At 34.2% G+C, this 25,856-nt stretch overlaps 1 pseudogene; it reads right to left on the bottom strand.

Annotated features, from left to right (window-relative positions):
• Positions 1 to 9,382: 9,382 nt before the first annotated feature.
• LOC141511428 (large ribosomal subunit protein uL18-like) lies at positions 9,383 to 10,259 on the bottom strand (annotated as a pseudogene).
• Positions 10,260 to 25,856: the final 15,597 nt, after the last annotated feature.

The raw sequence follows: 25,856 nt of genomic DNA, 5'->3' as shown, positions 1-25,856 counted from the left end.
TCTCTCTCTCTCTCTCTCTCTCTCTCTCTCTCTCTCTCTTTCTCCTCCCTACCTTTCTCCCTCTCCTTCTGATGCCTCCCTCTCTGAATTTAAAGGAATCATATCTGCTTAAACTACAGTAAACATCCAGAAAGATATCATATGCATATATGTATACACATATATACATGCATATATATCTGACTCATAATTTCTCACAAATTTTCTTTCTCTCCCTTCAGTACAGAGAATTTCCCAAATTGGTTGTTAGAGCAATCTCAAATTATTTCTTATATCCAACCCACTCTAAACTTCACACATATGCATTTCCTTCTCTTTGGCAGAAATGAGAAAACATATTCCAGGGTTTTTTTTAAATGAGTCTAGAAAAAAAAATCTAGTCACAGCTAGAAGACAAATCAAACAACCAATTTAAAGGGAAAAAAGATAATGTGTTAAAGTCCAAAGACAGTTTATGATGCTTGGAACAAAATATTTTATCTGCTCCTGGAAATAAGAAACGTTCTTATATGTTCTCTCCCTTTCTTAAGGAGAAAACACAATAAAACATTGTGTTTGCTTAAGCAACAATAGTTTTATTTAATAATGAAAAAAATAAGTGTGAAATTCCTTTAGAGAAACGTAATGTTTGATATGAGAAAGAATCCTAGAAGGAGTATCTCTGGTTCTAAAAGTAACATTTGTGTTCTGTATATATGTAATGTGATCCCTAATAGAAGCAAGGTATGTATGTTGAACATGTGAAATGTGCTGCATGTCAGTGTGTGAAATATTTCAGTTACTTCTATAATAACATTTAACAGGTTCCAGATAGAGCACATTATGTACATATACAAGAAATATCTGAAGCATATTGTTTTTCATTTTAGTGTATCATAAGTATATTAAATATGTATAGGGAATCTAGCTTATATTGTGCATTCATAAAATGTAAAGTTTATAGAGACAGAAAACACAAGATCACCGCAGGGGCTTCCTTTGTACTCTGCCAATTTTTGATCAAACTTTTAACATTACAATATTTTTTAAAGAAATAAATCTGCTAGTTGAACTATATAACAAGGAGAAGATCTGGTAAAGAGTTGGCTTCAAGCATATGGAAGAGAGAATAGACTCAGAATGAGACTGAATGGAAATTGCAAAAATGACAGTTTGAATTTGGGGTGTTTGTGGGGGAAGGGAGGATTCAATAAGCATTAACACTTTGCAAAGCTGAAAAGGGGGCATTTGAAAGGGGTCTTACTCTTCAATGTAAGTTTTCAAGTTAGACAAGATAACCTCTTTTGTATAATGTTGCATTCAGGAAATGTTTGGAGTAGATGGTCCTTGTATTCCCTTTTGGAATTCTGTATTTTCTTAATTGATTTATCATAATTTAAGTTTATAATTTTTGATGGTATTTTAACATTTATATTACCTCTATTAATTTGACACATTCAGGAACCAATCATACTTAATTCTTAGGTAATCAAACACATTCATTATTAAAGAAATGAATTTCTACTTGATCATTTGTAGTAACGATCAAATTGATACTGGATTTTTGTTCTTCACACGAGAAACTCCATTTACTCTTGGTAGTATATAAGCTAACATACTCCCAGAGCTTTTTACTACCAAAGATAAATTAAGTCTCTATTCTGACATTCAAGAAAAGGAAAAGATTCAAGAAGTTGTCAATGGTAAATGTTGAGGACGATCATCAATGGATGTTTGTCTCTGTGGGGAAAGATGAAATAAAGTCCAGGAGGTGAGAGAGTAGGAAAGCCAGCAGGAGGTTTTTTAGCCACAGTATAGTCCACATCCCTACAGCTTGACAACAGCAGAGATCCTAGCAGCTGGATAACAAGCCAGCAGGAAGGATCCCAACCCCAAACAAAGTCTGAACCCCGGGAACACCGGAATAAAATACAGAACTAAATCAGAAAGAAAATTTTTTGAACTCAGTATTAGATTACTTAAAAACAAGTGGTTTCCATGAAAGGAGAATTTTTTTAAAAGTCACCATTTTAAGTTATATTATATGTCAAGAAACTATTTTCTTTTATCCCAATTAATTAAAACCAATGTTTTTTATATATATAAAGTTTTCAAAGTTAGTTTTAGCAAGCCAATGGAAACCATAGGTACATGACTTCCTTTTTTTTTTCCTTCCCTTCATCCAAAGGAAAGGTAAAACTAAAATTTGGCAAGAAATGAGAAATGTTCGAGCATATTGAAGGATGATCAACAGCTTGGAAGTATGTTGTCCTTACAAAAACCAAAAAAATGCAAGCCCTGATCATGCATATAGAAATTTAGAGATCTATCTTGAACCCTATAGTCTATCACTGCTCTGATGCTGAAGTGTCTTCAAATATGGCTTCTAGAATTTGAACAATGGAGAATGTTGGCCAAGATGATGTGTGTTAAGAGGTTAGAGGGTTACTTAAACCCCATTGCAACCACTGGTTCAATGTCCAATTAACTTCTTCACATGGTCCACTAGAGGGTGAGTGGCTATGTTTCTCCACAGTCTGATTGATAGAAGACTTTGCTTTAGCTACTGATATTGCATTTTCAACAACTGCTTGCGGTTATAATCAGAGACGAAATGTCAGGTTCTCTGAAGTCATCATGGTAAAATTATCATTATTCTCATTGGTCAGATCTACAAGTAGTAAAATTCTCCTTTACTCTATCCCGCAGAGTGTATATCCATTTCAAATATTATCCTTACCTCTTTAACAATTATGTTTTTCAGTAGTGTTCCGCTAGTCTGGTATGCATCACAAATAAAACTTGTTAGCCAGATCAACCATTGTAGATCTATATTTACACACACACACACACACACACACACACACACACACACACACACAGAGAGAGAGAGAGAGAGAGAGAGAGAGAGAGAGAGAGAGAGAGTCTTTTTCAGATTTGTTGGTAGTCCAAAATATGAACCACAGAGATTTTCTTCATAAATATTATTATAGCTCTTTTAAAACAGGGAAAAGATTAAACCACTAGGATATGAAACATCATGATTTTCTTTGGGCATGTACAAACTAATAGTTGTGTAAGGGGGGGGAAGATTTTATGAGAAGTAGCTTTCTTTTAGTGTCTGTTTTCATGATCTTTGGCAAACTTTTATTTCCTGTAATTCTTTCCCCCAAATATATAGGATAGTTCACTAGAAAGAAGAGAAAAATTAGGGGAAATTATGGTAATGTTAAAGAAAAAGAAATAAAAAAACTTTTCAAAAGACTCAGTTGAAGTAGACTTTCAACAGGAAGACTTTCTTGATCACCCACAATACTTTGTGCACTATATCCAAATCTTTCTCTATATTCATTCTGTAGTATATTTCATATAACTTGATGTCATATATGTTGTTCTTGTCCTTCTTATTAGAATGTGCCTATGTTGATTGTAGAAACTATTTTGTTTTCATCTTTGTATCTAGTAACAGAGTTTGTTATATAACATATGAAGGCATAACGACTTCATTAAATGGGGAGAAAGAGGGAGAAAAAAGATAATAAACTAAGGATACTATTTTAACAATTAGAAAGATATGAAATGAAGATATCAAAACCTTTTTAAAGGAGAGTTGCTTCCATCATATGTATTTTATAGAACTTCTAGATGCAAAAAAAAAAAGATTCTTTGATAAGAAAAACAATGGTGCAATTGCTATAATTGAAACAATGTTTGGGAAAGCATATCCATACAAGGTTCAAATCTTTCCTCTTCTGAGAGGACACTAACACTGCATCTTCTCCCAGGACTAAAAGAAACCCAGAATTCCCTTGGAAATCTGCCCCTAAAATATAGTATCCCTTTCAATTTGTTGGTGTCTTATTCTTTTGGAACAAATATCCTGATTCATCCTAACTACCCTGATTTTATTTTTTTGTAACTATAGCAGAACCCATAGTACTTCCAATCCTATCTCAATTCCTTGTAGCTGATCTTTTCTATTTGTGGTATATTCCACAGTTATATTGTAATGACCTCCACCACCCCCCCCAATTTGCAACTTCATCACAAAGCACAGTTCTTGGCACATAGTCAGAATGTAATATTTTCATTAATTATTTCCATGTATACTTTGCACAAATTAATAAGCTTAGTCTTTTTAAATAACTCACCTGTAATTTCTGTTGATGACATTTTGATACCCCATCATAAGATCCTATGATTCTAAATGGCCAATCCATATGATCCACAAACTAAACTCCATTTATCTGAAACGTCCTTGTTGATATGTTATTTGTTAAACTCCTGTGAATATTATCCTTGGATAGTTTTTTAATTCTATTCTTGAATATTCTTGGATCTTAATCACTGTGAAGGCTCCTTGCAGAGATTAACATTTTTTTAATTTACATTTAAGAAATCCCATGGAATATATACCCATTGTCAGTCTTTTCTAATGCACAATATTTCTGTAAGTTATCAGTATATTTATATGTGCTATGAGAATTGTTATCAATCCTTTTATTCATTTTTGACAAAGAACTATTTATATTTTTCCAGCTCCTCAGGATGGGTGATCAAGAAAATCTTCCTGTTGAAATATTTCATTAAGATGGTATGAAGTTTTTTTTTAAGAATTCTTTCCAAATTTTCCTGTTTTCTATATTAGTTTCAAAAGAATGCATTGTCTGATATTTAGGTGTTAATTGCTCTAAAAATGTCCTTCTCATTGATCTTTGACTTTAAGATGAGAGTAAATCTCATGAAATGCATAGTCACAGCTCTCACAATAATAACATCATGTGCCATATCTCTTGATTATAGGAGATAAATGTGTTTCAATATATTGGTTCCGTTTGACCTAAGTATTAAAAATTACATCTTTCAGCATTTTTTTCTTTCTTATGTCCATGAAAAAATATTACACTTATAAAGTATATCATATATATTATATATATATATGTTAATTTTTATGAGATGTTTTATTATCCCTTCCTTTTTAACTTGGGAGAAATTGTCTAGAGTTTTTAATGTTTTAAAGTTCTAGAGTAAATTAAATACATCACCTCAACTGAGTCTCAGTAATAATGTAAAGTAGGTATTATGATATCCTTTGTTATATACTAGGAAGTTGAAATTCATAAAATGAAAGTAATTTGCTCAGGGTCACAGGTCAAAAGCATCACAGATAGAATTGGAACCCAGATCTTCCCTTTGTCCATCAATTTTGTCATGCTTTAGGAAATAGTCAGCCAACCCATCCTCAAATTAGGTGATTTGACTGTTTTAATGAAAGTCGAGTAATAAACCAAGTAGTTACTTGTATACAAATGATTCCAGTGTAGTTTTTTTCATAATTTCTTCTTTCATTTCTTTTTATTTGGCAAGTGACTTGAACTATAAACAAGTGTACCTACTAAGATACATTACAGTTAATAAATAAGTAATAAAAATGAAAGATTCGGAAGCTTAATGCCAGCTAAAGTCCAGACATCATATAATTAATATTGTCAAATGTTCTCTCTGTAAGTAGTAACCTCATATTACCTCAGATCATGAACCATATTTTCAAACTAGAGGAGGTTGCCATAGAATGACTCTGCTAAAGTCTGGACTTCTGGAAGTTGTTTTCAACCACAAGCATGTTTCAGTAAGTCTGCAAAATAACTTAGGAAAAGAGACTCTAAATGGTTTTGTTTTAATCTTTCTCTTCCTCATCTCACATTCCCAATTTAAGCTCTAGATTTAAGCCTACTTCACCATAAAAATCTACTCCATAAAATGCAGTTTTGCTATTAGCATTTGACTTTTTTACTTTTTTCTTAACCTCATTTATTATTACATTGCCATTTCAGTGTCAGCTGTTGTAGATTTGGATCTTCGAATTACTTCCCAAGGCAGAAGAGACAAGGGCTTTCTTTTGGACAGTTAACCTTTTGCAAAATATAATGACTGAGTCTGTTATAGCATTGAGCCAATCCAAGGAGTGGATTAAAATCATTCTGTGGCTAGAGCTCCAAGACTGGAGTCAGAAAGACTCAACTTTCTGAATTCAAGTCTAACCTCAGACACTTGCTAACTATGTGACTCTGGGAAAATCACTTAGCCTCCAATTGCCTTAATTCACTGGAGGAGAAAATAACAAACCTTTCTAGTATCTTGGTTAAGAAAATTCTGTTGACAGTATCAACATGATTTGGTCCCTAGAATCATTAAAAATCAGAGACAACTAATCAGCAACAATACGGAAACAATAACACTACAATTTTAATGTTGTAAGTATGCTCTGAGTCTGCCATTCTAGCAAAATGTTGTATTTCCCACTAAATATTCTAAGTATATATTTGGGGATTAAGATATTTCTAAATGGCATTATCTTAAGCCTTTGTTCTTATGAGATCCCTTTACCCTTGGATACCAATATTTATTTTGAACATATAAAAATAACAAAAGTAAAACGTATCTTGTCAGCATTTAGGGACCCCACTCTCTGCCATAGCATTCCAGCCTGTGAAAAGAACTGTCTAAAACTTACTGCAGTCGCTACAGGCCCACCAAATTAATTTGCAAATGGTGTACCATAGCCAGTGATACAGGCATAATTGCTACTACCCTTGGATCAAATACTAATTGCTTCTAGGTTGAAATGTATCTTCCCATTAACCATTTGTGAAGTTGATTTTATTTTGCACCATCTCTTTTGACTTTTATCATCTGAAATCTTACCTTCACTAATAACAATCATATTAGCAATTTGAAACAGACTAGTAACAAGCACTGATTTTGGGGAACATTGTACTGGAAAACTGGAAAACTAATTCAGAAAAAGAAGGAAGAAAGAAGGAAAGAAAGAAAGAAAGAAAGAAAGAAAGAAAGAAAGAAAGAAAGAAAGAAAGAAAGAAAGAAAGAAGGAAGGAAGGAAGGAAGGAAGGAAGGAAGGAAGGAAGGAAGGAAGGAAGGAAGGAAGGAAGGAATTCAAAAAGAAAGAAAGGAAGAAAAAGAAAGAAAGAAAGATAGAAAGAAAGAAAGATAAAAAGAATGAAAGAAAGAGAGGAAGAAGAAGAAGAAGACCTCATCTAATCTTATCTCTAAGGTACAACAATTAATTTAAATAACTCCTAAAATCTAGTTCACCAGTCTTCAAAAGGCAATTCCTAGGAAACTTCTCCATTTTGTCATTCTTCATTCTGTCATTCTGATGTAACAATATCTTGTTTATAGTATAGACTATTGAACTTAGAATCAGGAAAACTTGGGTTCAAATAGATTAGTTTGTTCTAAACTACTTTAAATGACTAAAACACTTAAAATTTTAGCACCTAGGTGGTACAGTGAATAGAGCATGGGCCCTGAAGTCAAAAGGACCTGAGTTCAAATATGACTTCAGACACTTAATAATTACATAGTTATGTGTCCTTAGACAAGTCACTTAACTTTTTTGCCTTGCAAAAAAATAAAAAAAGAAACCCCTAAACTTTAAAATAGTTATTTCTCTACTCATGTTCCTCATGAAAATAATTATAGCATCTACCTCACCAAGTTGTCCAGAGGCACAAATATGATGAGGCATGTAAAACACTCATGCAATACACAATTATTAAGCACCTATCATGTAATATCACTATATTAAGTATTTATTCCCTGTGTTAAGTACTAGGATCAAGAAGAGCAATAAAATATAATTTTGATTCTCAAAAAGCTTAGATTGTCATGGGTAATGTAAAAATCACAGAAACTAATATTTACAGAATAAATATAAATACAAAAGAAAAGAAAATCCTTAACTACAAAGTGGTTATGGATTTTAGTCACCAGTAGTTGGGCTAATTAGAAAAGACACCATGTGGAACATTAAACTGAGTCCTAAAGGAACTAACAAATTTTTATGTGGCCAAGGTGAAGAAGGAATATGTTCGAAGCTTAGGGCATAGTCAATACAAAAATATAATATAAATGTCAGTTATTATTATCATTATATCCATGCCTACTAACAATGAAAATTCTAAGTCAAAATTATGATTTAAAAAAAAAATACTAGAAATATAACAACAGCTCTTCACAGTTGTTGCCAGTCAGGCCTGATTTCCTTAAGTTTTTTTTTTTTTTGGTTACATGGTAGAAGATACCAGAGTTGAAAATAGGTGCATACATTACCCACATCTCTCTGATATATATCCTACTTGGTTTCATGCATTGTGGATAAATTCTAGGCAAACGGCCACAGAGACAGGCTTCATTTCTGTATACCTCATGCCCAACTATGTCAATCTGGCTTTAGGCTAATTTATTTCACAGTCTGCCCTAGCCAAAGTAAACACATACATGTCCTGTGGCATGAATACTATGAAGGAAAAAGACTATGTTTCAAATTACACCCCAAGCAGAGTTTACCTGAGATCATATATTTTATGACCCACAAAATAAAGAAAAAGTAATATATCAAAGATGAACTTTATCAACCTTGTATGGTTGGAAAATCAATTTGTTACGTAACTTAAATCTACCTGTACTGGCCATAATGTTATAAGAAATGTTAATGATATTGACTGGACATAAAATGTTATTGATATAGGGAATTCCCAGGGGAAACAAAAAAAAACAACAAAAAAAAGCCTCCCTACACCAATGAAATTAGCACCTTCCCTAAAACATAATAGTCTCAGTGCATCTAAGTGGTGCAATGGATAGAGTTTTGATCATGGTACCTGAGTTCAATTCTGACCTTAGATTATTAGTTGTGTAACCTGGGGCAAGACACTTAACTCTGATTGCCAGAAAACAAACAAAAAAAAATCTTAATAGTGTCAGAGAATTGACTAGAGTTCTGAGAAATTAAATGACTTGCCCATAATAGTTGAAATAGGATTTTAACAGCCTTTTCCTCACTATAAAGACAGACTTCTATCTACATGTGGTCCCAGCAATAAATAATGCACGGTTATTTGGGTATTGAAGGAAAAAAGTCTCAAAGTTAGAGTTAAGTTTTTAAATGCAAAAAGACTCTTTTATTAAAGAAAGGGAAAGAAGTGTTCTTTACACAAAATATGAATTTATAGGAAAAATATAAGCACTTCCAGGTTTCTTGCATGTTCAATGGAAAGAGTTATTCCTTATTTTGATTATTATCATTATTATTATTAATAATAATAATGATGATGATGATGATGATGATGATGATGATTATTTGAAATGCCACTTAAGGGAAAAATCCATCTGATAAGCCCTTTGCTAGGGAAAGATTGAAGAAAATTAATGTTTAAAAATGTCGTCAGATTGAAACAGTTGATTTAATATTGACTTTCCATCTGTATTTTTCCATTTGGGTCATTCTAATACCCACATTTTATCTGCACTTTTTTTTGTTGTTCAATAAGTTTATTGGCTTATCTGAAAAACTTCATAGAAAATTACAGATTTTGATGTTTTAACTATCAGCCGCACGTTCCTGGGCTCTGAGGAAACTTTCCTTCTTCTGAACAACTCTTTCTTCTAGGCAAGGGACATTTTGGGACAGTTTCATCTTTTCTTTTTAACTTCCCTCTTGGGTTTCTTTTCATACACTGGATTCTCCCAGATACCAGCATGAGTTTTCTTGTATATCTCCTCCATCATGTCAGGAGTTATGTTGTTCTTTATGTACTGTGAGAATTGTTTTTTGTAAGCATCTTCATCTTCTTCCATAAGATAGCACATATAATCTGCAACATTTGGCCCATGATGTGTTTTCAATGGCTTTGAATTACTTACTTTCTGAATCATACCATGGGAAGCGTTTGGTACTGTGAGGAATAGACAAACCACCATCCACAGCTTCCTTAAGAGCCCCAAAGACTTTGTTTCCAGTGGTAGTTCTGGCAATACTTGCATCCAGGTAGCATGTAAAAGCACCAGGCTGACCATCAATGCTTTCCACATTGTACTCATCTCCAGTCACTTCCACCTGGCCTTCATAGATCTTGTTCATGCCAAATCTGTTTAGAAGCCTGTGGGCCAGCAGCAGGCCTGTACAGTAAGCTGCAGCATAGTTTGTCAGGCCAACCTTCACACCATACTTGGGTAACTCATGGTCATAGGCTGCACAGACAATCATATCCCCTTCTATACGGGCATAAGCAATCTGGCAGATGATGTCTCTGGTGGTGACGGACGATCATCTTGTACTTGGGGGTGTTGTACTTCTTGTCCTGGATCACCAGCTGCTTCCATGCATAGTAGTCTGTCTTTCCCTCTGTCCATCTCTGGAACTTTACCTGGTACCTCTTGAAGTAGGCCTTGTTCTTCACCACTTTCACGAACCCCATCCTACCAAACGAGACCTGTGCCCTCGGCACAGACCAGCAGGCCTCGCAGCCTGCACTTTTTTAAAAATATATTTTTTAAGGATTCTCTCATGAAATTATCTTTGGCTCTTACCTTACTTCATCAGTTGAATGAAGTGGTGACTTTGGTGGCAAAAGGCACCTTTTTTACAGAAATCCAAGAATAAAGTCTTGTCAATTTGACAAAACATATGACCATCTCCCAAAAGAAACTAAAATAATCTTATGGCTGCTGCTCCAGATATACTCGATCATCATCATTTTTGTCCTTGATCAAAACATGTAAAGGATTGAGTAAATTACTAAAATTTGGACTATGTAAGGTAAGAATACATAGGTTACTGTTTCCTTTTATCATTTCCTACTTTTACTAGTATTGTTAAAAAAAATTCTCAACTGCTACAATAATAGTAGTTAATGCAATCTGGACTAAATATTTGTTTATTATTAAAGAAGAAGATAATAACAGTTTCTATACCTAACTTAAAAGAGGTTATAAGAAAAAATTTGAAAATAATATAGAACCAAAATGTGATGTCCCCAGTCCTCCTGGATCTGGGATATGTGAATTATATAGGATTTTGACAGTTACCAATATTAAAAACACACAAATAACTTAACAATCTTGCCTAGGGGTTAGCTTTTAAATAAGGTAGATTGAAATTTTGTTATTTTTTTGTTGAGTGGCTTCAATTGTGAAACTATAATTTCATCTGGGGTTATTTGGCAAAGATACTAAACTGGTTTGCTATGTTTCTCCTTTAAATTGTTTTTACAGATGAGGAAGTGAGGTAAACAAGGTTAAGTGATTTGCTCTAGGGTCATAAAGCTAGTAAGTATCTGAAGTCAACTTTAAACTCAGGTCCTGATGCTTTATCCACTATATAAATCATCTCAATATGTCTTTGAAGCACATAACTGAGATGAGTATTGTTAATTGTAAATATTAAAAAAATGATTGGACTAAATCAAAACAGAAGGTGAGTGGGTAGCTAGGTGGCACAGAGGATAAAGCACTGGTCCTGGAGTCAGAAATACCTGAATTCAAATCAGACCTTAGACACTTAATAATTGCCTAGCTGTGTGACCTTGGGCAAGTCACTTAAACCCATTGCCTTAAATAAATAAAGTTTAAGAAAAACACAAGGCAAATCTAAAACACAAATTTAGATTGAGCAAAACAAGTAGACTTACAATAAGGTCTGAGTGTGGTGACATAAAGCATATATTATATATATGTATATATATGTGTGTGTGTGTGTGTGTGTTTGTGTGTGTGTGTGTGTGTGTTTTAGTGTATTCATCATCTGAGAAAATCCAGAATTCCCTGTAGCCATCTCAAGCATTTCTAGAGACTTATTGAGGCCAGGATAATATTCTTAATTCAACAATTTTTAGTCACATAAAGTTAGACTTAAACACCACAATATTTAATAAATTTTCTGGATAATATGAAAAAAGTATTTTTCATATCATTTTTTCAAGCTTTGTGCTAAATACTGGGAAAACAGCAACAAAAAGAAAGAGCTTCTGTTCACAAGAGGCTCATATTCCAATGGGTTAAGATAGCACATAAAAATAAACTGACAAAGGTACAAATGAGGAGTATGACTGATTAGAGTCCTTCCTTATACAGGAGTTTTTAAGAGGAACTGACTAATCAGAGGAAATAGCTAATGAGGGAGAAGGATCTTACATCTTGTGAAAACTGTGAAGTAGAGTAAAATTTCACAATGAGATCATTCTTGGAGCTTATTAGTAAACCTATATTACAAAGTAGAAAGGCTGCTGAACCAAAGAGGAGAAAGAAGTATTGAGAATCAGGAGCAGTCAGAGATATCAGAAGATAGGGAAAATGTTTTTGGTTTGGTCACATATAATTGCCTTCTTTTCATAATTCATTATTCTTTGAACCTTCATGATTCCCGAAATTTTGATTTCACTCTGAAGTTCTTGAATTCTGTGATTATTACCTAGCATACTCCAATGCATCTTTTAGTTTTCTCATTTTATTCAATCAACACTCTGTCATTGATATATAAATTTAAATTAACAAACCATGGGATATGAAGTGATTTTTTTTATTTTTTTATTTTAATTTTTGCAAGACAATGGGATTAAGTGACTTGTTGAAGGTCACACAGCTAGGTAATTATTATGTGTCTGAGGTCATATTTGAACTCAGGTCCTCCTAACTCCAGGGCTGGGCTGGTACTCTATCCACTGTGCCACTTGGCTGCCCCCCTTTTTTAATTTTTTTAAGATAATACAGTTATCCTAGCTCTCTGGACTGCTGAGAAGAGTTGCTTCCATCAAGGTTTGCTCATCTCAAAATGTTGTTGTTGATATTGTTCTCTTGGTTCTATTCCCTTTGCTCAGCATCAGATCCTATAAATCATTTCAAGTTTCTCTAGAGTCTGACAATTTATGGTTTCTTATTGGACAATTGTATTCCATAGTATTTGTGTGCCATACATAACTTGTTTAGCCATTCCCCAATTGATGGTTATCCCCTCGATTTCTAATTCTTTGCCACTACAAAAAGTTGCTATGAATATTTTGGAATATGTAGGACTCTCCTTTTTTATACAATTTATTCTGGATATAGACCTAGAATCGGAATTCCTGCATCAACAAATAGGAACACTTTTATTGCTCTTTGTGAACATAGTTTCATATTGCTCTCCAGAAAGGTTGAATCCATTCACAACTCCACCAATAATGAATCAATGGCCTAGTCCTCCTACAACCTCTCCAACATTGATCATTTTCCCTTTTTCTCATCTGATAGGTGTGAGATGATACCTCATTGTTGCTTTAATTAGCATTTCTCTAATAAAGAACAATTTGAGGCATTTTTATATGATCATATATAGCTTTAATGCATACATGTTTAGCAATAATATCACTTCATTTCCAATGGTGCCTTTTAAGAAGATGTAGTTTCTTTCCTTATCCATTTTAATGAGATTGATTTCTGTTTGTACTTTTTCACTTGTTATCCCCAATTTTTTAAACTTCAGTTGATTCATGATATATTTTGCTGCAACCTTTTACTTTTATCCTGTGTGTGTGTGTGTGTGTGTGTGTATATCTCTTTGTGTATCTCTCTGCTTCAAATATGTTTCTTGTAAACAAAATATTGTAGGATTCTGGTTTTTAATCCATTCTGCTATCAGCTTCTGTTATATGGGAAAGTTCATCCCATTCACATTTACAATTAAGATTACTCATTCTGACTTCCAGCCAATTTGATGGAGAGAAGACAGGCACAGTTCTAAAGTCTCCTGATCTTTCCCCATCTATCATATGAAACAAACCTCTTAACAGAAATACAACTCACAAAACCCATAAAGAAAAGCCAGGAGAAAGAACATCTATCTCAGCATTTGTCTCCTGCAGCAGCCCTGGGCAAGTCCGGGCCTATGAGTCTTGGTGCAGAGGGCAGATCTTCCCCATCAGCCAGATTAGTGGCTGAATTGGAGCCAGGGAGTCTGAGGGCCCGAGGGACGGACCTGCTGGATCAGCAGTGGGGCTAGACCGAGGGGGTTTGAGTCAAATAGGGAGCAGAGGCACTGGTGTTGGTGCTGAACCTCTGGAGCTTGCCAACAGGGATAGTGGGAGAGTTCTGGTGCAGGAGAGCTGTGAACACCATGCATGATCCCCTCTGGTCTGAGGAACTCTGAGTCCACCTACATTGTGACTCAGGCCTCTTCCTAAAGCAAACAACAGCAGACTACTTCTGCCCCAGGCACAGGTGTGTGAGCAGAAGAATCAGCCCAGCTGACAATAGGGAAAGGAATGACTTCACCCCAGGGTAAAGCCCACCATTGATTGAAGGCAAAATGATTCAATAGCTTCAATAGCTCCCTTCAAACTAAGGAAGAAGGCCTCAGTCAAGGTCACAGACACTCCAGAGAAAGCAACCAGCATGTCCTAATGGACAGCCAGAGAAATTGCACTCATTGAATAAAGCCTCTAGTGATCCCAAGCCAATGTGAACAAGCTCCTCCCCAACTCAAGGTCTTAGCAAAAAGAAGAAGGGTCAGCTGAAAGGTGGATCCATAGAAAAATTCTTGGAAGGAAAAGATGCACTTAGAACCTGTGAGGAGATTATGATCTCGTCTTCAGCACAGAAAGAGTTCCTTGAAGAATTAAGGAAGGAGTTTAAAAATCAACTGGAAAATTTGGGAGAGACAATCAATATCTTGCAACAAGAAAACAAACCTTAGAAAATACAATTGGACAAATACAAAATGAAAATAAATCTCTCAGATACTCAACTGTGCAAATGCGAAAAGAAAATAATTCTCTCAAAACCTCAATTGGTCAAAAGGAAATCTCTCTCAAAAGTAGAACTGACCAATTGGAAAAGGCGTTGCAAAAGGTTAATGAAGAAAACTCCTCCCTAAAAATAAGAATGGAGTCTGTAGAAACTAATGACTTCATGAGTCAGCAAGAGCCAGTTAAACAAAATAAAAAATAGAAAAAATAGAAGAAAATGTAAAATACCTCATCAGCAAAACCATTGACCTTGAGAATAGGTCGAGGAGGGGCAGCCTGAAAATTATTGGACTTCCTGAAAACATTGAAGAGAAAAAAATAAAAGCCTGGACTTAATATTACAGGATCTAGTGATGGAAAATTTCCATGTTATCATGGAAGCAGAAGGCAAAGCAGTTATTGAATGAATACATCAGTCCCCTCCATAAAAGGGTCCTAAAGTGAAAACACCAAGGAATATTCTGGCCAAATTCCAGAACTATCAGATAAAAGAGAAAATCCTGCAAACAGCCAGAAAGAAACAACTTAAATATCAAGGAGCCACAATAAGGATTATGCATAACCTGGTTGCATCAACATTAAGGGAATTGAAGGGCCTGGACTGAATTATTTTGAAGAGCAAGGGAGTTTGGCATGCAGCTAAGCATCCCTTATCCCGCAAAGCTGAGCCTTCTCTTACAGGGAAAAAGATGGGCATTTATTGAAATGGAAGAATTCCAAAAATTCCTGATGAAAAGCCAAGAGCTAAATATAAAATTTGGACATTAAGCAGGAGGTTCAATAGACACATGAAAAGGTTAAAAATAAAGGAGGGGGGCAGTAAAAGGGAGGACAAAAACTGCTTTCCAATATGTTGAAAAGAGCTATATCCCAGCATGGGGAAAAAGATTCTCATAAATTTTGAAAATTGTAACTGTAACAGACATAATATACCTAGACAGAAGTGATGGACATTCATGACCTATCCATTGGACTGCTATCCAATGGTATGTAACTGGCTTTAACACCACTTGGGAGAAAGACTCTAATAACTCTCAAGAATTTTATCTCTATTATATAGAATATACTCAGCTAGAAGTGATGGATACTCACAATTTTCTATGACTCGGAATGATCTAAAAAAACACTACCTCCTTAAAAAGGGGGACAGGAAGGAGAGAGGAGGAGGAGGGAGGGGATTGAATGTGGTAAATCTCATTACACTAAGAGGTACAAAATACCTATAGTAATAGAGGGGAAGAAGGGAGTAGATGAGAAACACCTGAATCTTTTTCTCATCACACTTGGCTTAAAGTCAACTTACAGATACTTAGTTAACTTAAAAAGGTCTAACCTTTCAAGTATTAAAAGGGGAAAAGGGGAGGGGGGGATGAAGAGAGGGAGGGGGAGGGGGGGAAAGGGGAACTAACAAAAGGAAGGAAAGGGAAAAGGGAAAAAGGGAAAGGGGAAAGAAAGAGGAGGGAGTGATATAGGAGGGCAAATACACTGAACGGGGTGATATTCAGAAACAAAATTCTGGGGAATATGGATAAAGGGGGGTAAAGGGGGGAAATGCAAACAGAGGGAAGATAGCATAGAGGGTATTAAAGAATTAGTACATATAACTTTGAATTTGAATGGGATGAACTCTCCCTTAAAATGTAAGTGAATAGCAGAGTGGATTAAAAACCAGAATCCTACAATATGCTACTTACAAGAAATGCATTTGAAGCGGGGAGAGATACATATAGATTAAAGGTAAAAGGTTGGAGCAAAATATATTTTGCCTCAGCTGAAGTGAGAAAAGCAGGGGTAGCAATCCTTATCTCAGACAAAACAGCAGCAAAAATAGATAGCATTAAAAGAGATAAGGAAGGAAACATTATCCTCCTAAAAGGTACCATAGACAATAAAGCTATTTCAATATTGAATATATATGCACCCAATGGGATAGCATCCAAATTCCTAGAGAAGCTGAATGAACTACAGGAAGACATAGACAGCAAAACTCTACTAGTCGGAGACCTCAGCCTCCAGCTCTCACATCTAGATAGATCAAATGATAAAATACACAAGAAAGAAGTTAAGGCAGTAAATACATTGTTAGAAAAACTAGATAGTAGACTTATGGAAGAAATTGAATGGGAATAGAAAGGAATGTACCTTTTTCTCAGCAGTACATGCAACTTGTACCAAAATTGACCATGTACTAGGACATAAAAACCTAAAGATCAACTGCAGAAAGGCAGAAATAGTGAATATATCTTTCTCAGATCACAATGCAATAAAAGTCATATGCAATACTGGGTCAAGGAGATATAGACCCAGAACAAATTGGAAACTGAATAACGTCATTTTAAAAAATGAGTGGACCAAAAAACAAACTATATAAATAATTAATCATTTTATCTTACATAATGACAATAATGAAACAACATACCAAAACCTATGGGATTCACACAAAGCAGCTCTCAGGGGATATATTATATATCTTTAAATGCTTACTTGATTAAAGTAGAGAAAGAGGAAGTCAATGAACTAAACATGCAACTAAAACTTAGAGAAAGAACACATCTCCAATTAAATAACAAATTAGAAATCCTAAAAAATTAAAGGAGAAATTAATAAAATCAAAAGCAAAACTACTATTGAAATAATAAATAAAACCAAAAGTTGGTTTTATGAAAAAACCAATAAAATTTAAAACCTCTGGTCAATTTGATTAAAAAAATATACAGAATAAAACCTAATTGCTAGTATCATAAATGAAAAACGTGAACTCACCAACAATGAGGAGGAAATTAAAGTAGTAATTCAAAATTATTTTGCCCAACTCTATACCAATCAATTTGATAATCAAAGTGAAATGGATGAATATTTAAAAAAATATGTTACCCAGGTTAAATGAAGAGGACATTAAATACCTAAACAACCCTATCTCAGAAAAAGAAATTCAACCATCCATCATTGAAGTCCCTAAGAAACAATCTCCAGGGACTGATGAATTGACGAGAGAATTCTACCAAACATTTAAAGAACAATTGCTTCCAATTATATATAAACTTTGGAAAAATAGGGAAATATGGAACTCTGCATAACTCCTTCTATGAAGCCAATATGTTGTTGATACCTAAACCAGAAAGAGTTAAAACAGAGAAAGAAAATTATACACCTATCTCCCTAATGAATATAGATGCAAAAATCATAAATAAAATCTTAGCAAAACGATTACACCAAGTTATCACTGGGATAAATCATTATGACCAAGTAGGATTTATCGCAGGAATGCATGGTAGATTCAATATTAAGAAAACTGTTATTATACTCAATTATATCCACAATAAACCTATCAGAAATTATGTGATCATATCAATAGATGCTGAAAAAGCTTTTGACAAAATACATCCATCATTCCTACTAAAAACAGTAGAGAGTATATGAATAAATGGACTATTCTTTAGAATAATTAGCAGTATCTATTTGAAACCATCAACAAGCATCATATTCAATGGGGAGAGGCTAGAGGCATTCCCAATAAGATCAGGAGTGAAACAAGTATGCCCATTATTAGCACTACTATTCAATATCATAACAGAAATGTTAGCTTCAGCAATTAGAGAATAAAAATAAATTGACGGAACTAGAATTGGGAAGGAAGAGACAAAACTCTCTTTTTGCAGATAATGTGATGGTCTACCTAGAGAATGCCAAAAAATAATCCAAAAAACTACTAGAAACAATTAGCAATTTAAGCAAAGTTGCAGGTTATAAAATAAAGCTTTAGAAATCCTCAACTTTCTATACACGTCTACCAAGATACAGCAGGAAGAGCTACAAAGAGAAATGCCATTCAAAGTAACCTCAGACAGTATAAAATACCTTGGAATCTATTTGCCAATACAGACTCAGTAAACTTTAAAAACAATTATAAAACACTTCTCACACAAATTAAATCAGATTTAAATCACTGGGCAAATATCAACTGCTCATGGATAGGTAGAGCTAATATAATAAATGACAATTCTACCAAAACTAAACTAACTGTTTAGTGCCCTACCAATCAATATTCCAAAAATTTATTCTAATGAGTTAGAAAAAATTGTAAGTAAATTCATACAGAGAAATAAAAACTCAAAAAGTTCCAGGGATTTAATGAATAAAAGTGCAAAAGAAAGTGGTTTATCCCTACCTGTTCCAAAATTATGTTATAAAACATCAATCATCAAAATTGTTTGGTATTGGCTAAGAAATAGAGTGGTGGACCAGGGGAGTAGACTAGGTGCAAAAGCAGGAGACAATCATACTAATCTGCTATTTGATAAAACCAAAGAGTCCAGCTATTGGGATAAAAACTCTCTCTTTGATAAAAACTGCTGGGAAAATTGGAAGTTAGTATGTAAGAATCTAAGATTAGACTAACACCTCACACCCTTTACCAAGATAAGATCCAAATGATTACAGGATTTAGACATAAAAAGCAATACTACAAGCAAATTAGAAGATCAAGGACTAATTAAAGGGGAGGAGTTTATGACTAATGAAGAGAAGGAGAGCATCACCAAAAACAAACTAGATCATTTCAATTACATTAAATTAAAAAGCTTTTGCACGGATAAAACCACTGTAACCAAGATCAAAAGAAATGTAGTAAACTGGGAATAATCTTTCCAACTAATGATTCTGACAAAGGACTCATTTCTAAAATAGACAGAGAACTGAGTCATATTTTTAAAAGAAAAAAACCATTCGCCAATTGACAAATGGTTAAAGGATATGCAAAGGTAATTTATAGACAAGGACATCAAAGCATTCCATAGCCATATGAAAAATTGCTCTAAATCTTTGATTATTAGAGAAATGCAAATTAAAGCTTCTCTGAGGTACCACCTCACACCTCTCAGACTGGCCAATATGAACAGAAAGGATAATGATCATTGTTGGAAGGGTTGTGGAAAATCTGGGACATTATTACACTGTTGGTGGAGCTGTGTACTCATCCAACCTTTCTGGAGAGAAATTTGGAACTACACCCAAAAGCAACAAAAATGAGCATACCCTTTGTTCCAGCAATACCACTACTGGGTCTATACCCTGAAGAGATGATGGAAAAGGGTGAAAACATCACTTGTACAAAAATACTCACAGCAGCCCTGTTTGTGGTGGCAAAGAATTGGAAATCAAGTAAATGTCCTTCAATTGGGGAATATCTTAGCAAACTGTGGTATATGTATGTTATGGAACATTATTGTTCCATTAGAAACAAGGAGTGATGGGATTTCAGTGAAGCCTGGAGGGATTTTCATGAACTGATGCTGAGTGAGATGAGCAGAACCAGAAAAACACTGTACACCCTATCAGCATCATGGGTGTGGTGTTCAACCTTGATGCACTTGCTTGTTCCATCAGTGCAACAACCAGGGACAATTATGGACTCTCTGCAAGGGAAAATACCATCTGCATCCAGATAAAGAGCTGTGGAGTTTGAACAAATTTCAAGGACTATTTCCTTTATTTTAGAAAAAGCAGATATCTTATTGTCTGATCTTGATATCTCTTATGCTTTTTGTTTCTTCCTTAAGGATGTGATTTCTCTCTCATAACACTCAATTTGGATCAATGTACAGCATGGAAACAAAATAAAGACTGACAGATTGCTTTCCCTGGGTGGGCGGGAGAAGTAGGATTGGGAGAAAAATTGTAAAACTCCAAACTAAAATAAAATCTTTTTTAAATTAAAATAAAAGATTACTCATTCTGTATTTCCCTCCATGCTATCATTCTTCATTTATATTTTTCTCTTTCCTTTTCTCTTACTCCTCCTCACCAAAATTCTACTACCTTTCTCACTTAACTTTTCTTTTAATAATTTAACTTTCAGTTTATTTGCACTTATACTTTAGCCTTCCCTTTTATAAATCCCTTCTTCTCTTCTCTTCTCTTCTCTTTCCATTTCCTAATCCTACCCCCTTCCCTGCAGATTAGTTTAGAGTTTTAAACCAAAGTGGGAATGTATCTTATTCTTTCTCTGGACAATATCTATTGAATAGAATTTACTCAGCATTCACACTCTCCTATCTCTCCATCTAAAATTAGAAATTTTATCCCTCTTCCTTGGTATCCTTCATCACTCTAATACTATTAATCAGGTACTATTAATTACAGTTTGATTATTTGATTGCTTGCTAAGATCATATTATTATCAAGGTCTCATCACTGATTTTTTGTTTGATTGCTTGATAAGCAGCACTGACTCAAATTGCATCAAATGATTTTTGCCTTAGCACTTTTCAAGCATCTTTCAAACAGTTTTTACAAACAATCCTCCTCATGAGCCAAAGTATCAATCAAAACCATATCATTTCTTAAACTATTTGTACACCTCCTACAAGGTCTAATTTCTCTCATAGATTACCCCCTCCTCTCCCTCCTCCCCCCCCCATCAGGGTACTTATTAAGTGAAGAAAGGCTTATTCTCTCTCCCATGTTACCCCCCCCAGCCCCTTATTAAGTGAAGCACAGTTCAAGCCAAACCCTACTCTAATTAACTGCAAGAATCTTAAAGATATTAAGTCTGAGCGTCTCACCTGAGAACTTTCCAAAGCATTGTAAGTTACAGTGACATTGACTCAGGACCTGGCAGGTTATGTTGCTCTCATTAGACAAAGTTAAAGTGTACTAAAGGAAAATGACACACTTAAGTTTAAAGTTAACACCCCTGCTTTTCTTCAGGGCTTTTTTTGTCTCAAACATAGTGATGTCATCTTGGACCTCTGTAATGGAGAGATAAGACCCAATTATGTGCATATCCTTTGGGTTCATTCTTTTCAATTATATTCTACCCTTTAATTATCCTAAGAGAAGTAAAGTTGTAAAGAATTAGAAGTGTTACATCTTCTTGTTTAGGGTTGAAGACAATTTAATGGTCTTGGCCAACATTTGTTTTGATTTGTTTTTTCAGTCCTGTTTTCATTTATCTTTTTTTTATGTGACTCTTGAGTTGTGTACTTGGTGATTGAATTCTATATTCAGTTCTGGTCTTTGTGTCAGGAAATTCTGCAAGTCCTTTATTTTGTTGAAAATCCATCTTTTTCCCTGACAGCATATGGTAAATTTTGCAGTGTAGTACATTCTGGGTTGTAATCCCCTATCCTTTCCTCTCCATAATATGCTCATCTAACTCTTCCAATCCTAGAGAGTTGAGGTTGATAGGTCCTATGTGAGTTTGATTGTGTTTTTTTTTAATTTGAATTGCAACATTCTGTATTTGAATTGTTTTACTGTTTACAATATTCTCTCCTTTATTTTAGAGTTCTGGAATTGACTATTACAGTCCTTGGAGTTTTTATACTGCAGTCTCTTTCAGGAGGGATTCTGTGGATTCTTTCAATGATTATATTGTTATCTTCTAGCAGATATGGACAGTTTCATTTATAATTTCCTGCACAATGTTTTCTAGGTACTTTTTTTTAATTTAAATTTATTATTTGCATCCATGTATACTTCCAAGTTACAACCTTTCCCTCCACCCTCCCTTACCACTCCCCTCCCCTCAGCAGAGAATAGTGAAGCATACACACTTTGTTAAACATGTTTACAAATTAGTCATTTTTTGGCATGAGAAATTAGGATTAAGGGAAAGAGATATATAATAGATAATTTTTATAATTTGTTCATCAGATTCAGAAGGATGTTTTTTCTGTGTTTTGTTTTGTTTTTCTTCTTCTCATTGGAGATAATGTAGTCCATGTCCAGTCAGATGCAGTTGTCCTACTATCTAGAATGACAAGAGGAGCTGCTTCCATCAAGGTTGTTTATCTCATAATGTTGCTGTTGATGTGTACATTATTCTATTAGTTCCATTCCCTTCACTCAGCATCAGGTTCTTTTTTTTTTAGATCTAGGATTCTAGGAGTCCAGTGTAATTCATAAATTATCTCTTCTGGATCTATTTTCTGGTTCACTCATTTCCCCTAAAAGTTACTTTACACTTTCTTCAAATTTTTCAGTCTTTATATTTTGTTTGAAAGAATCTTGTAGTTTTATAGATTCATTTGTTTCTATTTGTTCAATTCTAATTTTTAAAATTTTTCTTCTTTTATTCTCTTCAATTACCTTCTGTTTTTCCTTTTCCAGTTGATTATTTTTTCTTTTAACAGAGTTGATTGCTTTGGTCAGGTTTTCATAATTTCCCTGCGTGACTTTCATTTCTTTTTTTCCATTTTTCTTCTTCCTCTCTTGTTTGGTTTTTAAATTCTTTTTTAAGCTCTTCTTTGAGCTATTGAATTTAAGTTGAATTGATAGACTCTTTTGATATTTCCCCCTGAGTGATTTTTCACTGCTTTCTTCTTCATTTATGGAATTGTTGTCATCTTTGCCTGTAAAGTAGTTTTCTATTGTGAACACTCTTTTAGTATATTTGCTCATATTTTATCCTTAATATCTAATATATTATAGGTATTTGATAAATACTAATTAATTGACTGATGTTGCATAGATATCTACAGTTATAAGATTAGCATTTATATAGTATTTTAAGATTTGTGAAATCATTTTATGAATTTTTAACTCCTTTTATCTTCAAAGCAAACCAGTGGATCAGGTGCTATACCTTTTCTATAGCTGAAGCAGGCAGAGGTGATCAGTCACTTGGCAAATGGCTAGAAAAGTGGATTTGATCTCAGGTCTTACTGTCTTTAAGTCCAGTTCTCTGTCCACCTAGTGGATTATGATCTCAAATAAGTGAAGGAATAAACAGAGGTCTTGAATTGGCAAAAAAAGATACACACACACACACACACACACACACACACACAGTTTGTTACCTCTTGCACATTTTTCAACTAAGCTCCCTTTAGCATTTCAACAACTTTCAAGTTTTCAACAGTACTCAACTGCATCATAGATTACAAAATACATTCATTTCAATACCTTTTCTTTCTGCCTTGTTCTGTGGTACTGCCCTGGGAAAATTATCTTCTTTTTCTATCATAAGGAAGATAATAACCTAGCTGTATTTTACCATCAGATCCTATATGGAACATTATTTTCAGTTCTAGGCAGACATGTTTTAGTATAAACCTTGTTAGAAAGATATAGTTGGTGGCACTCTCTCTTTATTGGTGGAAACTGATTACTCAATGTTCTTTTCTATGTGAGGTGTAGGGTGGTATTGAGCAAGATGGAGGAGAGATATGAGATTTTTCCTAGCTTCTAGGATCAAGAGAATATGTGCCATTTCACCTTTGCCAAAGATCATGAAAGGAAGGGAAAGATCCTGAGTAAGTTCTGACATGTAGAGAAGTAGACAATCTCCATTCTATACTTATCCCCAGCTTGCTACACTAAAAGCCAGAGAGTGGTGAGATCTAGGCATTATGTGATACAGATTACAAATACGAGTAAAAAAGATACATAACCCCATATCTTATGAGCTTACATTGTAGTAGGTGAAAATAGCACACAAAAGGGAGTTGAAAATTAGGACAGTAAAGAGAGAAGGTACTATAGAGGTGGGGGGGGAGTGGCAAAATGGAAAAGAAGTTCAGAAAATCACCATTGTAGACTCTGGTTTCAAAAAGAGAATGGTTAGTATGGATGGAGCACTAGAGAAAGTCAACAACGAGGGGAAGAGGCTTTATAGGGACAATATTTAGTCATTGATGGAGAATTGAGGAATCATGGACAAGTTCAGATTTGAAGAGATTTTGAAATAGGGAAAGGACAATGCATTAAAAATTCAGCAATGACTGTACTTTGTTCATTTATACAGGGGAATTAGACAATAAATTGTCCATTGACATTCAAACTCATCACATATGTGATGCACTGCAACTTTTTGACCCCTAATCTGAAGATGATAAATGTCATAAAATGTTATTTGTACAGCTTTTATGTTTGTATTGTGAGATAATAATAATAATCTCCAGGTTTTCTACTTATTGAGAGAGATCCTTCTGTCAAGAGTGGGATTTTGGGAGTGTCCTACTACACTTATGAAAGAACTACCTTAGCCTTTTTTTCTCTCTTTTTAAAAAAGTATTTGGGAGCCTTTTGGGAACCATGCCCCTTGTACTTTAGTGGGAGGATTGGATACCTGTCACTTGGTGCAGCAGTTAAAATGGAATTGCTTGATCTTTCCCAGGAACCTTGAAATCTTTTTTTTCAGAATTAGGCATATGGATAAAAGTGAAAATATTCATAGAAATTAGTGGTTAGTGTGTGTGTGTGTGTGTGTGTGTGTGGGTGTGGGTGTGGGTGTGTGTGTGTTTGGTGGGACAGGGGGAGCAGTTTAAAAGTGTAAAAGGAAAAACAATTCATTCTCCCTGGTGAAGTTCAATTCTCTTTCTCTGATCTATACTGAGGTATGAATAATGGGTCCCTGTGCTATGGGACTCTTTCTAACTCCCCAAACAGCTCTCTACCTACTATTTCATAAAGCAAAAAACAAAACAAAACAAAAACAAATAGCAAAGTTCAGCAAAACTAACAACACAGTAATCAAGTGTAATAGGGATAATGTGATATTCCTCTTTCTCAAAGAAAGGAGAAACATTTTCATTTTTCTTTAAAGTTCAGTTGGTCATTGCCATTTCATAGTATTTAATTTGAATTGTTTTTGTTGTTATTTTTATTAACATTAATGTGGTAAATGCATATAAAACATCTTTTAAAAGTCTCAGTGCATTTTGAGTGTTAATGGGGACATTGCATTTTATTTTTAATATTTGCAAAAAAAAAAACCTATGGTTTCATATAAAAGTACTAAAGTTTCTAATTGGAGAGGAAACTTATTAAACTTAAACTATTAACTTTATTACCATCAAGAAATTTACTATGTTTCAATGAAGTCTCTAGGATTTCTCTCAAAGAATAAGAAAGTAGATATTAAAACTGCCTCAAAAATCACAAAGGACTTCTTAATTGTAACCATCTTATCTAGGTCTCCAAAAAATGTGGTAGTTCAAAATGAATATTGCTTGACATTTCTAAATCTCACCTCAATTCTCCTTTCTGTATTATACACATGGTATTTTGTCTACTTTGGAGTGATTATTTTGGAATTATGTATGTTTATACCAAAGATGAATATAATTGTTTATTTAACTGTTGGTTTTGTTACAGCATTTATAGCTCCTGGGTTCTTGACAAGTCGGAAGAGCATCCTCTTTGGTAGAATGTTGGTCTGACCTCAATAAGGAGTTGCCATTAAAATATAACAAAACCTTTACAGTTATTCATATAATGATAAAATTATGCACTAATGTGTTGAATACATTAAATAGAAGCACTTTGGGAATTGGATGATCTTGAAAATAT

This window comes from Macrotis lagotis, chromosome 2 (assembly GCF_037893015.1).
Source record: "Macrotis lagotis isolate mMagLag1 chromosome 2, bilby.v1.9.chrom.fasta, whole genome shotgun sequence".
Lineage (NCBI taxonomy): Eukaryota > Metazoa > Chordata > Mammalia > Peramelemorphia > Peramelidae > Macrotis > Macrotis lagotis.
Note: the sequence above shows the minus strand (reverse complement) of the source record. Positions and strands in the feature narration are given on the sequence as shown.